The 14,507-nt window shown below is 44.5% G+C and overlaps 1 pseudogene; it reads right to left on the bottom strand.

Moving 5' to 3' along the window:
- Nucleotides 1–5,328: 5,328 nt before the first annotated feature.
- LOC131906459 (bifunctional purine biosynthesis protein ATIC-like) lies at nucleotides 5,329–13,379 on the bottom strand (annotated as a pseudogene).
- Nucleotides 13,380–14,507: the final 1,128 nt, after the last annotated feature.

Genomic DNA, 14,507 nt, shown 5'->3' with positions numbered 1-14,507 from the left:
AGTGCACCCCAACCCTGATTGACATGTCTACAATGCAACCCCCCAATCCCAACGGACACATCTACAGTGCCACCCCTCAACCCCAACGGACACATCTACAGTGCAACCCCCCAACCCCAACTGACACATCTACAGTGCACCCCCCAACCCCAACTGACACATCTACAGTGCAACCCCCCAACCCAATGGACATATCTACAGTGCACCCTTCAACCCCAACGGACACATCTACAGTGCAACCCCCCAACCCCATGGACACATCTACAGTGCACCCCTCAACCCAACGGACACATCTACAGTGCACCCCCAACCACAACTGACACATCTACAGTGCAACCCCTCAACCCCAACGGACACATCTACAGTGCAACCCCCCAACCCAATGGACACATCTACAGTGCACCCTTCAACCCCAACGGACACATCTACAGTACAACCCCCCAACCCAATGGACACATCTACAGTGCAACGCCCCAACCCAATGGACACATCTACAGTGCACCCCTCAACCCAACAGACACATCTACAGTACAACCCCCCAACCCCAACTGACACATCTACAGTGCAACCCCCCAACCCAAGGGACACATCTACAGTGCACCCCTCAACCCAACGGACACATCTACAGTGCACCCCTCAACCCCAACGGACACATCTACAGTGCAACCCCTCAACCCAACGGACACATCTACAGTGCAACCCCCCAGCCCAATGGACGCATCTACAGTGCACCCTTCAACCCCAACAGACACATCTACAGTGCAACCCCCCAACCCAATGGACATATCTACAGTGCACCCCTCAACCCAACGGACACATCTACAGTGCAACCCCCCAACCCAACGGACACATCTACAGTGCACCCCTCAACCCCAACGGACACATCTACAGTGCAACCTCTCAACCCCAATGGACACATTTACAGTGCACCCCCCAACCCCAACTGACACATCTACAGTGCAACCCCTCAACCAAATGGACACATCCACAGTGCACCTCTCATACCTAAGTGTCAAGGAGATTTGTCACAGAAGGGGAAGAATGACTGACTATAAAGGACAAAGACAAAATTGCCTGTGGCATCTATGAAATCCCAACAATATGGTTGCCTAAACAAAAGTGGCACAATAATGTGCTGATGTGCTAACATGGACAGGGGAAAATTGACAAGGTCCCACACCTAGATGAAGAGCTGCAAGGAATCATTGGGTACTGAGAAATGGAGACTGTTTTCTTCAGGGACAAGCTTCCTGATATCCAATGCAGTCCCAAGTGGTCAAATGATTAGTACTAGATGGACTAAGATGTCTGTACATGTATACATATATGCATATACACATATATGAATTCCTATGTAACAATAATAACTAAAGAGGAAGAGGTCATGAATTTGAGAGGGAGTCAGGTGGATGGGAGGTGTAAGGGGGAAGGAGGGAAGAAATGGTGTAAATACAGCACCCACAGAAGAAATTCTGAACACAAATGTAAAATAAAAGTCTCAATATCATGTTCTTGCAAGGGAAAAAAATATATATTCAATAATGAGTTTGTTTAGGACTGAAGAGATAACTCAGTCAGAAAAATTCTACCTCTGGAATCCAGATGTGGTAGCCTGGTAGTTCCAGCATTGGTGAGTGAGGCCAAGACAGGCTGATCACTGGCCTGGTTAAGTTAGCTCCAAGCCGATGAGAAGTCCTTCCTCAGAAAAGGAATAAAGGAGTGGACATGGATAATGACAGAGAAACAACACATAAAGCTGTCCTCTGGTCTCCTCATGCATGTACACATGTGTATGTGCACCTACACATATGTACCTGCACTCACGTGTACACACACACACAGTTTGTCTAATTTATTTCCCTTAGCTGTGGCTCGGGTCTTTCACTGGGCTGCAGTCCTTGAGCGCCTGTTAAAAGCTAACCCTGCAGATCTCTGTGAGTTCGAGGCCAGCCTGGGCTACCAAGTGAGTTCCAGGAAAGGCGCAAAGCTATACAGAGAAACCTTGTCTCGAAAAACCAAAAAAAAAAAAAAAACAACAAAAAAACAAACAAACAAACAAAAAAAGCTTAACCCTGTGTGGACGGAATCCCCAGCATTAAGCGAAGGGAAGCAGAACTAGGGTCGGGGGAGACAGAAGTCACGAGAGAGATGGAAATAACATAAGTGAAGGAATTCTAAATTTCTTCCTCTTCACTTCCTCTGTCACTTCCGGTCTAGTTGACATGAGTGACTCTTTACTTCATGTTTATGCTGCCTTTTTAAAATCCGAATGCTTAATTGGGTATGATGGCTCATCTCTTTTTTACTGCAGGACTCGGGGAAAGGCAGGCAGGTCTTCGTGAGTTTGAAACTAGCCTGGTCTGCATAGCAGAGTTCCAGGCCAGCCAGGGCTTCAGAGTGAGATCTATCTCAAAACAAATTCAATTTGGAGGTTTAACGAAGCATCTGAGTTCTTGGCAGGTTCTGAGGGAATGGTGTGATCCAAGTGGTACTTACAGCATAGTTCATATCCCCCAGAGCACCGAAACAAGTAAAGCTTAAGGATTTGAACATCTTTTATCTTTACAATTGCATTTCTCTCCATCCTCCTCCTCTTCTACCTCCTTCCCCCTCTCTCTCCCTCCTCCATCACCTCTCCCCACACTCCGTTCATGCGTGTGTGTGTGTGTGTGTGTGTGTGTGTGTGTGTGTGTGTGTGTGTAGAAATCAGAGGACAATTTCATGAGTCAGTCCCACCATATGGGACCTGGGAGTCCCGTTCAGGTTGTCAGCAAACTCCTTTACCTCTTGAGCTATCTCACTGGTCTAGATTTAGGCAGCTTATTTAATAAAAAACAACAGCTAATAACTTTGATAAAGTTCTCCTCAGATGCTATGTCCTGAGCTCTCAGTGACATCTTCTCTTCCCAAGGGATAAAAAAAAAAAAGAAAAAGAAACTGCTGTTCAATGGGTTTGTGTGCTACAACTTTTTGCTGTCTCGTTGAGAAAGCAATCCCACAATTTGGATATTCTCTCTCTCTCTCTCTCTCTCTCTCTCTCTCTCTCTCTCTCTCTCTCTCTCTCTCTCTCTCTCTGTAGAGTTCTATATAATTTGATGCAATTTTGACAAAATTATTAAATATTAGCAGCAGTGGCCTCAAAGCCCCCTCTCATTTGCATTTTCTTTCGTCTATTTCTAGCTCTTTGCATTGGTGCTGTTCTTGATGGTGATTTCATCAAGTGGGGCTCATCTAGGCACTAACAGCAGCAGGCCACAGGCCTCTGTAGGGAACTTTCGGACGTCTCTGCAGTTTTCCCAGGAGAATGATGAAAATGTCCCTCCTGTAAGGTAGAAAGAGCATGGACAGATCTAAGACAGAACTTTCTGGCCCCCATGGTGAGCCTTTTACAGTTCGTGTAGGCCTGCATGTTCTAGGGAACAGTGCTTCTTAGTCTGAGGCAACAGGGACTCCCAGAGGGTGAATGCAATGCCTAGACATTTTTTGATTGTCAAGGAAGGGAAGGAAATGTAGGCAGAGACCAGAGGTGTGGCTAAATTTCCCAAATTGCACATGGCAGCCCCCGACAGCTAGAAATTATTTGATACAAAATGTAGTGGTGATATCCTCCTCACTATTTGAATGTGTTCCCCACAGGACAGCGTGTGGAAGGCTTGTTCGTCAGTCTGTGAAGCTATTAGAGGGTCATAGAGCTGTTGAGAAATAGAGTCTAGTGTGGAGAAATGAAGTCACTGTGGGGGGAGCCGTTGAAGGGAGTGCTGGGACCCTCACCTCTTCACCTATCTTTTTTTCCTAGCTGTCATCCGGTGAGCAATGTCCCTCCACTGTGCACTTCAGCCGGGAGACATTGTCTCACCACAGATGCCAAAGCCAGGTGACAGATCTGAAGTGAAACACCCAGAATAAGTCTTTCCACATAAAGTGAGCTAGGCACAAAGGACAGTCATTGCGGGACTCTGCTTTTACAAAGGGTCTAGAGTAGACAAATTCCCAGAGTTAGAGGCTGTTCCCAGGAGTGAGCTCAAGGGAGAGCACAGAGTAATTTCTGATGGGGCCAGAGTTTTGGTCTGGGGTAATTAAAATGTTCCAGAAGAATGGTGTCAAGGGCTTTACAACCTCAGTGTCCTTATGCCACCGAAGTGTATGCTGAACAACAGGTGCCTCGTATACTTTCTTACGAATACTTATTCTGGTAAAGTATTTTAAAATAATCATAGTATAATAATAAGATTATTTTTTAAACACATATGCTTGAGGAAATAAGCATACCATAATTTGTTGGATATATGCTATATACCATGCTGATCATTTTAGATAGCTTAATTAATTCAATCCTTTAAGTAATTAATGATACATTAACTAATTTACTTCAAGGATTCAAACACTCTTGTAGATCATTATTCCCATGCAGCAATAAGGTAACCCCAGTTCACACAGGTAGGAGGGGGTAGATCTGGGATTAAAACATAGTTATCTACTTCCATTTTTTTTAAAGACAAATGATTTCTTTTTTAAAAGGTACTTTAAAAATGCCACACATGATTATTCACTACAAACTCTGAAGCAATGTGAATGAAGATTAGAAATGGATGAGTTGAAGATCCATACAAGCCAAGATGATCCCCAGTTGATGGAAAACCTCAATCACAATGCTGTCAGTAGTGGAAAGGGAAAGAGACGAAATGTAGGCCATAACTCCATTGAGCTCTGTCCACCTCACCCTCACCAATGGTGCCGGTCACATACTAATGGTGTTGGAGAGATCTGCATTCTTCACTCTGGCTTTAAACTCCATGGAAAACACTCTTGAATGATGTCAAAGTCACCAACAGTCTGCAAGGCGTATATGGTGTATCCAGTACCATTCCTACTCTGATGTAAATAACCTATCTGGCTTGGCTTAGCACACAGAGTTAGACTAAGTACATTTAAAAGCAGTGGTGGTTACAGGGAGGTCTCTGAGGGCAGACAGAACCCAGCAGGTCTTTATTCTGCATAACAACATTGCTAAATAATGACTTCTTAGGTACATTATTTGTCTTCTGGCTTAGATGAAGACCAAAGAATGTCCTAACCTCATTTCCATTTGGTCTGTAAGACTGGTCTATTTGAAGAACATAGCAGTTTCCTCTTTTTAAAGGATATTTTCAAGTGTTTTTCTTCATACCCTGGGGCAGGAAAACCATCCCACACTCTCAACAGATGATTTTGCAGCTCAGTCATCACAAATGTCAGACCATGCAAGAAAATTATCAAATGGAGACCTCCTATGGCCTGACTTGCTCTTGACTACACAGTGGATATAGACACGAGGGTTGGGCAGAGGTCTTAGACCATGTAGACTCTGGCTGTCCCTTCTCTGAATGGAATTCCCACAGCAGCACCTACTAGGCTGATTAGCTGGAAAGGAACCACAGCCGTAGTGTCCAATGCTTCTCTTGAGTTCCTTCACCAGTGGCCTGGCATCCAAAGCACCACATGTGTTTATGGATCTTGGGCATCATTGAGAACTATGATGGGGACCTTGGCCTTCAGTACACACAGTTGGGCAGGAGTCTGATGGGGTTTCTTTGCTCTACTCTTTCCTGAAGATATCTGAAATGCTTTGCCATATTAATTGAGTGTGCTTTCAAGGCTAAGTGGCATCTGGTATCTGAAGTGTCCTTGCTATTGGAGCTCTGCATCACCATGGACACTGCCACAGTCCTCCAGTTCACAAATGACTTCCACTCAGCATCATTTTTGGATGCAGCTCTCCATAAGGTTACTCTGCCAACGTTGATTGGCTCAACAGCTACAGTAACAGCTATATCTGGAGAAGCCAGGATCTTCACGAATGCAAACAGGTTAAAATAAAGTCTGGCCATATTGACATTATCTTCTGGAATACTGTGTGCCAGCATGGACTGAAAGCACCACCCACTCCCCATTTTAGGAAACCCCATTTAGCTCAGATACATTTCTGACTGCTAGGCCAGCATCCCGGAGAGCTTTTTACCATTCCTCTAGATTCCAACTAACAGAGGCAAGGTTTCTGGAAAATTCTAGGAGGCTAGTTTTGTGAGACATTGAACAGAGAGAGGTGGCTGGGAGCCATGGCGGGAGGTCTGAGGACCAGGCACACAGGCCACATACACATGCAGGCAAGCATTGCTGCTCCACCTTACAGTTCAGGAAGTGGGGGGCGGGGCGGGGCGGGGCGGGGCGAGGCACTATGTTTACTTCATCGCCTGGTCCCTATGTGTACATATAGTCCCATGTTTTCTGTTTAGTCCAGACCTTAGAAGAATATTACTTCTTGCCTCCTGAAAGTAATTGGGAAGGAGTTCCCATGTTCTCGACACAAAGGTGAGCACAGAAGCTCTGGAAGGGAGAAAGACTTGCTCATGCCTCATCTGGAGCAGAACTGGGATTCCAACCCAATTTAAAGCCAGAGTCTTGATATAACTTCCAACCTGAACAGCTCCCTACTCAGATATATTCTTTTCACATTTAACATTTTCTGAGCTGCAGATTCACCTTATTTCATCAACACAGTACTTTCCAACACTCCGATATTAATTTGCTTGATATCATCAGAGAGTTCGGGAGTGGAGGCCCACGAGTATAGGGCATTATACGTTCGCTTTAAAGTAGGACCTGTGTGAAGAGTACCAAAAGCTAGCCCTTCGGTGACAGATACAAGAGGAAAGAACTCAGGTGACAAGAATGGTTGCTGGAGAGAACCTTCTAAAATCCTCCAGTGAGGTGCTGCTGAGGCCAGAAATCTGTGCTCAGGCTAAGATTAGGTCATATGCCAATTATTTCAACATTAGTACTCTTTAAGTGCATATGATATGTCTAGATGAGAATATACATAATTTGAGAAAGTTTAAGTCTTCCTATGGTCCCTCCAGTTACTGTTCCCTGAGCCCCAGTGTGGTACTTTCTCTCTTTGTGGGGTTATCTTTGCCCCACTCTTGAGGCCCCTGACAGAGAGAGAGCCCTGGGTCTTTGCATACACATTGTTAGCTTGCTTCTTTTAGAGGTTCACAATTGCCCCCAGATTACAGGAAATGGGGCAGGACAACTTGGAGCCAAGTAAGAGGCTCTACAGCCTATATCCTTGACCTGTGCAGATCTTAAGACATGCCCGGGAAAGACCAATGACTCAGATTTGTTTTGCTGTGAGTTCTCTATCAACCCCTGCTCCTTAGGCATCATAGGGAAGAGGCCAGTTTTCCTACAGCAATGCAACCTTTTATTAAAATCAAGTAGTCCCAGTGTCTTGACTAGAAAGAATAAATAACCTGAATGCAGCAAAAGAAATAAGAAAAAGGTTAGCACAATCTCTCCGTCCCTCCCTTTCCCTTCTTCCTTCCTTTCTGCCTGCCTTCTTCCTGCCTGCCTTCCTGACTGCCTGCCTTCCTGCTTTCCTTCCTTCCTTCTCTCCCTCCCTCCCTCCCTCTCTCCCTCCCTCCCTCCCTCCCTCCCTCCTTCCTTCCTCCCTCCCTCTCTCCCTTCCTTCTTTCCTTCCTTCCTTCCTTTCTGCCTGCCTCTTTTTCTCTCCTCTTCATCGCCCCCCACCACCACCTAGAATATCTTTCAGGAACCCACAACTAGATCTTGAAAATTTTACTTAAGAGAATAATTGGGGCTGAGCGGTGGTGGTGCATGCCTTTAATCCCAGCACTCGGGAGGCAGAGGCAGGAGGATCTCTGTGAGTTCGAGGAAAGCCTGGTCTACAGAGTGAGTTCCAGGAAAGGCACAAAGCTACACAGAGAAACCCTGTCTCAAAAAAAACCAAAAGAGAGAGAGAGAGAGAGAGAGAGAGAGAGAGAGAGAGAGAGAAGAGGAGAAGAGAAGAGAGAGAAAGAATAATTGGGAATCCCTTGGCAATTAAAATGTTTAAAAACTGCTGGTAGAAAAGGGAATCGCTTCCCAAGGACAATCATTTTTGGTGGCTCTAGAAATCAAATCCAGGAGCTACATCTCCAGTCTTTCTATTGTTGTTGAAAAAAATTATATCATTTCACAAAATACAGCCCAAGTTTGGGTGGCTAGCTTAAAGCACTCCCCAAATTTCCAAAGTGTTGCTGATACTGTCAAGCCACAGTGCAGCTGAGATTTCAGGGCTGACCCCGCTGTCCTGTAATATGAGCCTATTTCCTGCACAGGGTTTTGAATTATCCTCATCATCTAATATTCATGCTATAAAAACTCTGCAAAATGCTATTTCCTAAATAAATGTCAAGAGTCTAGGTGGCATTCAGTGAGTGATTCCGAGAAGAGTGCAAACAGTGTTTCCTTAATTAAAAGCAAGCAAAAATGATAGTTAATGAAATGTCATCATGTGAAAGGGAATGAGTAGGAGAAAGAAAGAGCTCCAGGGGAGACCGTGTCAGAAAACGGGGTGCAATTCTAAGATGAGCCCACATGAGAGGCTGGGAGAGAGTACCCTAACTGCTGTAGGGCCACGTCCAACAATTGCCCACATGCTAAAATAGGAGTCAAAACTGAGTCCTCAGAGGAATGACCTGAAGTACACATCCATCCACCCACCCCTCCCTTCGTCCCTCCCTCTGTCTCTCCTTATTTCCCTAGTGAGACAAGATCTCACTATGTGGGCCAAGTTGGCCTGGAATTCTTGATGCTCCTACTTCCAGTTGCTGGAATTATAGGTATGTGGCGCCCTGTTCAGTGTTAGCATCCTTTTAAAGCAAAGCAAACCGTAGTAAATTACTGGGAGTCTATGCTATTCTTATTAAAATAATAGCAAGCTACACTGGGCCACTATGTTTTCTGTGCTGAGGAATTTCTAATCGTGTTACTGAACATCATCATTTCACCAGATGAAGTTTGTGAAGGGGGCCAATACAGCACACCAAATCTTTTTTTTTTTTATTTATTTATTTTTTTTTGCCAGAAATTGGTGTTTTGTGTTTCCTCCAAAGCATCAATCCACATCAGAAGAAAATTTAAGACATTGCTGAGGTTGTCTGGAGGACACTACCTTCCTTCCCATTTTGAATCAGAACTGTTATTTCACATGATGTAATGGGTGGGTAGGCAGTACCACAATCTTTTTAGCATTCCAAAGCTCCCAAGCACTAGCCAGAGCCACTGGGTCTCCAATTACCATTTCTCTGTCTGTAGCAGCCACCAGGTACTTCCATGGACAGGAGAAAGAAAGGCACATGACTTTGCATTAGCTTGTGTGATGATCCTGGCAGGAGTGAAGATATTCTAAAGCAAGTGACACCTTGCCCTTGGCTTTGGCTCCCAAACTATTGAAACAATGGTCCCCAAGGAATTAGAATTTCCCTAAAAGTTTCATGCTGAGAAAAGGAAAATGCAGAAATCTCCTGCCAGTCAGAAGAAACGCTATGTTCTGGAAAGAGATTTCATCCAGTTCTGACTGCTGCTCAGGCCACTTTGCAAGACAGACCAAAGCTGAGACACCGATGGGTCAGTGATGGGCAGGACCACACCTTGATCAGCACTTCACGGTTGTACATACCCCTCTAAGCCTTTGATTTAAACCCAAACCCCAGGTCAGGATCCTGAGATTGACTTGCTGGTGGTGGGAGAGCCACTGGACCTCTTTGCTTCTCTGGTTGCATTGAATAAATTCCCTTCCTCTGATATTCACTATTGTCTTTCACCTACTGAGGCTGAGCCTAGCTTGTTAGGGTTGCCTAGGCCCGGACCCTAACAGCTCTGACAGTAAGACACGATTCTCCCTCCAGGCCTAAACTTGCTCTGAGCCACATGACTGTATAGTGCCGGCTGAAGGTTCCCTTTGTTGTTAGTCTGTGCCCTTTGTGCCTCATTCCATATCATCACTCAGGCTATTTCTTCCCAGGTTGCAAACACACATCCTACTTCCAGGCATCTGCCTCGGGTTTCCTGGATGGCCGGGTGATGCGTTTGCATAACTCACTTAGCCTTAGACCATAGACTTTGCCAGTGGCCTTTGGCACACCGGCCTCAGGATGTTTGTTTTTGTAAGTTCTGCCTTATCTTTACTTCCTCTGAAAAAGTCTCACTTTTCACATCTCAGCTGAAGCTTGAGCCAGCAGCTAGCTCTCCGAGCCCTGCCTAGAGAGCTTGCCCAAGTGTGAGGCTAAAAGATCTGCAGTTTGAAAAATCATAAGCTCTCTGCCTTGTAGTGTTTCAGAAGGTGAGAAGACCAACCCAAGAGTGCGGTTGGGACACAGAGACCTGTATTAGCAGCATTCTGTTTCTGCCCACGGCTTAGTCTCTCTCGCCAGTGTGGGGAAGCTGGCTGAAGTTCTGAGATTCTCATAGACATGGGATGCATGTGGGCAGCATGATAAAATTCAAATTCCCAACTCACATCTTCTGAGAGTCCAACTTCAAACAGCTGGAGGGGTCTAGGGCAATTATTAATTGATTCATAATTATTTTACTTCTTCTGGGCGGTGTCTTTAGTTGAAATATTCCTCTACCAGTCATTTTGGTGAAATATAGATCTGAACAGGAGAAATCGCAGTAAAGTGGTGGGAAACTGGCATTTGAACATCTCCTACCTGACTCTGAACCCTGTGTTAACTCCTATCCAAATGACCGGAACCCATCGTCTTCAAGTGTGGACAGAAGTTAATGTTGTATGAGGGTCTCGTGGATTTGGCACAGTATGTTCAAGAGTAGTTTTTACTTTTATGTTGTTTTTCAAAAGCAGCACAAGAGAAATGAAAACAGATTTTGAATGTACAGATGGTGGGCCTAGAAACTAAAAGTAACATGCACAGAGACTGCAGTATGAACGACAGAATGAATTGCCTTCCTCTGCCATTTCTGACGATCTATAGCGCATATTTCTTCTTGGCTTGGCACTGTCGTGAGCATCTTTCAGTAGTCTCCACTTCTTCAGGGAGGGGAGCTTCTAGACACCTAGGTTAAACCGACAGCGGTAGTTAATTCTCTCCATGTGCTCCTCAAGTCTTACTGCTGATTTCTAACTTGATGTCTGTCTTCCTGGTAGAGACTGAATTCCATGAAGGGATGGGATCTTGTTGCCCACATTTGCCTTCATTCCCGATGAGCCTGGTATACAACGTCTGGGGATAAAAGTGTTTTAGGATGTGCTTTGCAGAAAGTCATCAGTGCTGTTCAGCTTTGGAATGGAAAGTCTAGAGACATCAGCTTGCCTGCCACAGCAGGTTCATTCAGATGGAAGGCTTGGATGTCCTTGCCATGAACTTATTGACTCTTAAATTTTCTTCCAGCCAGCCCAAAAGTTTTCTGGAACATCTGAAGGAAATTTGGGGCCATTTATTAAAGAAGGGCAAAACCATAATGAGTTGGAGGAGTTAGACAAACTGCACAAGGAAACCCCAGATAACAACATCAATTTTTGTTCATTTTCCATGGATGAGCTATCTAAATGATGCATTGCTACAGCCCACAGGACCTCTCAGGGGTGGGGGGAGAGTTAGTGGGGTTCAGACAAAATTATTTTATTTACCAATCTTCAAAGCTTCGCTGGGTTTCAATTCTTTCCCCTTCCTCACGTGGAGAAATTTCCTATCAGTGTTAATATCCCTCAAAGAAACAGCGATTCACTGGGAGATTGAATTAAACATTATGACAGACCCACTCTGAAATGTTGGGAGAAACAGCAAAATTCACACATCATTTCCAATCTAGAATAGCTGAGCTGGAGTTTTTCTCCGTTGTCTTTTGATTTCTGGTTCTAGCCCCAAACAGAAAGGCACTTTTATATCCTTTGACACATGTTTCTTGTGAGGAAAGAAACCTTTCAAGTGGAAGTAGACTCAGGAAGAAATATGAAGTCCTATTTCTTTTGGCATGGAGTCTTTGTTTCAATTCTGTTCATCTGGCTGAAGTTTACGTTGCTACGCTATAGAAGGACACCTGGGATAAAGTGAGGGAGGCTATGTAATCCTTTACCCTGTGTTTTCAATCAGCTTAGTTCTTACTATAATTTAATCCACGAGACAGTCCCTTAGACTGAATGTTTACTCTTCGTTATGAGTAAAGAAATCAGTACAACGCCATAAAGACCCCCAGGTCCATGTTAACAAGTATGTGAATGTGCACACAAGTACACCTCCATTCTTTGTTTATTTTGCAAAGCCATAGAGATGCCATATTTAAGGTTTTCTACAGATTTCTGTTTATTTCTTTGAACCCTTTTGTTTTCTTTCTTCCAGTAAAGAAAACACACTGAAAGGGAAGAAACGTTTTAGTCTCTGGCCAAATGCTGACAGCTTCAACTCCAGACTACCCCCAAGTTCTGTGAGGTCATTTTGCAGAGGCCGGGAACTCAGCCAGATTGATTAAACCCTACACTCTTTGTTGTTGTTTCAAGTTTATCAGGCTTGCCACTCGCCACTAGTAAGGACCAAGCCAGTGTGGGCTTCCCCTGCTATCAGATGGGCTAGGGTAGGATGCTGTGTGGGGACAGTTATGCTTTCTCTCACACCTTTAAAGAAGTCTACCAGGGAAAATATCCCATCCTTCTCTAAGTGGGTAGAGAACTAAGATGCTTTCACTGTAGCAATTTGCAAGGTGTGTTCTTCAAGTGATAGTTCCCAGTTAGAGTTTCCTGCAATAACCCCATACTACTTTTACTTCTGGAAGGCACAGTGTGTTCTACTCAGTTCTGAAACAACATATGTTTTATTTAAATTGGCCCTTTCCAAATTCACTGGCTTCAATGGGTCAGCCCACCTGCTTTCCAGCATATCTCTTAAAAATTACAGGCCTCCATTGAAAATTCCTGTCTCAAGTCACCAGCCCCTTCCTTACTCACCTACCCTGTCCTCGCGTTAGGCCTTGTTTATTATGAAGATTAATCATGATAGTCTCCGAATTGCCAATATTCTGCAAGTCATAGAAGGCCTGATAAAAATGGGAACTCTTGCTCATTTCATACACTGTAATAGTTACTTATCAATACCCCTTCTACTTTATGTCATTCTTCTGTATTGCCTTAGTTTCCTTATGTGCCATAAAACTGTTAATTTTATAAATTCTTGATGTGTGACATGCTTTGCTTTTAGAAGTGTTGGCCTGAAGGTGAGGCCACTCTCCCTAGAGTCAAGAGGACCCATCTCATGGGGGGAAACCCGTACACACAACTTACCAATTGGGAAATTCTACCCCAAGGAGTTAGCAGATGTGTAGAAGGTAACCCCCATTTCATCTGCTGAAAAGATCCAGGCGGATAAAGGGGTCCTTTCTACTGACTCATTGCTGGCTTCCTGTCTGTGCCAGATACCCACTGTGAAGTCAGGCACTGGGCTGACGTCTTCTGGCTTGTTGCCCACTCCACCTGAAACTGTTCCCAGAGTAGCAATGCTCTCTGTCATGGGAATGACCACCTCTTTGCTGACACGTGTCAAGCACATTTCATCTTTCCTGTCTTGGTCTCTGCTAGAGGGAGCAGAGAGAGGAGGTCTGAGGGAGGGTCAGTCCATTCTCTGCCATGGTTAGGGACTTTTCATTTCCTTTCAATTAGAGTCAGGCTATCCTCTCTGTCTCTCGCTCTCTCTGTTTGCTTGTCTACCTCTCTCTCTCTCTCTCTCTCTCTCTCTCTCTCTCTCTCTCTCTCTCTCTCTCTCTCTCTCTCTCTCTCTCTGTGTGTGTGTGTGTGTGCATATGAGCCCCACAAAAATGTGTGTGCAGGTGCACTTGTGTGTGCACATGTGTGTGGACATGAGAAGACAATCTCAATTACTGTTCCTCAGTTGCCGTTAACATTGACTTTTTTGAGACAAAGTTTCTCACTGTCCTGGAACTTTCCATGGGGGTTAGGCTGCCTGGCCAGTGTGAGCCCTTTAGGGATCTTCTAACATTTGTCCTTGTGTACCTCCAAACCAACAACTGGAGCTGATTTTCAATGCCAGGATCTGACTGCAAATGCCAGAGACAAACATAGCCAGGTGGGTGGCCCTTGGCAGAGAAAAGTCACATTCAGATGGGCTTGTGGGTATTGGTAGGATTCCAGGTGTTTTCCAAATATGTCTTTAAACTCTAATTCTTGCCCCACTTTTAAATCTCTAGACTCTTTTGTCATTATTGTTTTCAATTAAATAGTTTATCTTCTTTTCATTTCTGTCCAAAGTAGCCCATACCCATTGCTCTGAACTCATCTACAAATGAGCAAAACAAAATAAAACCCAGAGCCACCGATAACACCATCATGTAACTAGAACTCTAGTTAACACTATATGTTCCTCCCAGTCTTCCCATGCATAAGATGTTCATAATGGGAACATCTGTGTATAATGTATTGGAAACATCTCCTACTTGCTGATGCATCTTGACTCCTTTTAGAGGCTGAGGAATGCTATTGGGTGCTATCACTTCTGGAATCTGGGTTCTGCTCTGTGGCTCTTCATGTGGTGATATATTTGATTCATATACTGTGGTAGCATGGCATGCTGTGGCTTAATACCTTGCAGTTTTCCTCCTGCTATAAGATGAGGGTATAGCTAGTATCTTTATAACAACATCTTTACATTGTACCCTCAGGT

Source organism: Peromyscus eremicus, chromosome 3 (assembly GCF_949786415.1).
Source record: "Peromyscus eremicus chromosome 3, PerEre_H2_v1, whole genome shotgun sequence".
NCBI classification, from domain to species: domain Eukaryota; kingdom Metazoa; phylum Chordata; class Mammalia; order Rodentia; family Cricetidae; genus Peromyscus; species Peromyscus eremicus.
The sequence above is the reverse complement of the archived record's forward strand: the minus strand, read 5'-3'. Positions and strand labels throughout refer to the sequence as shown.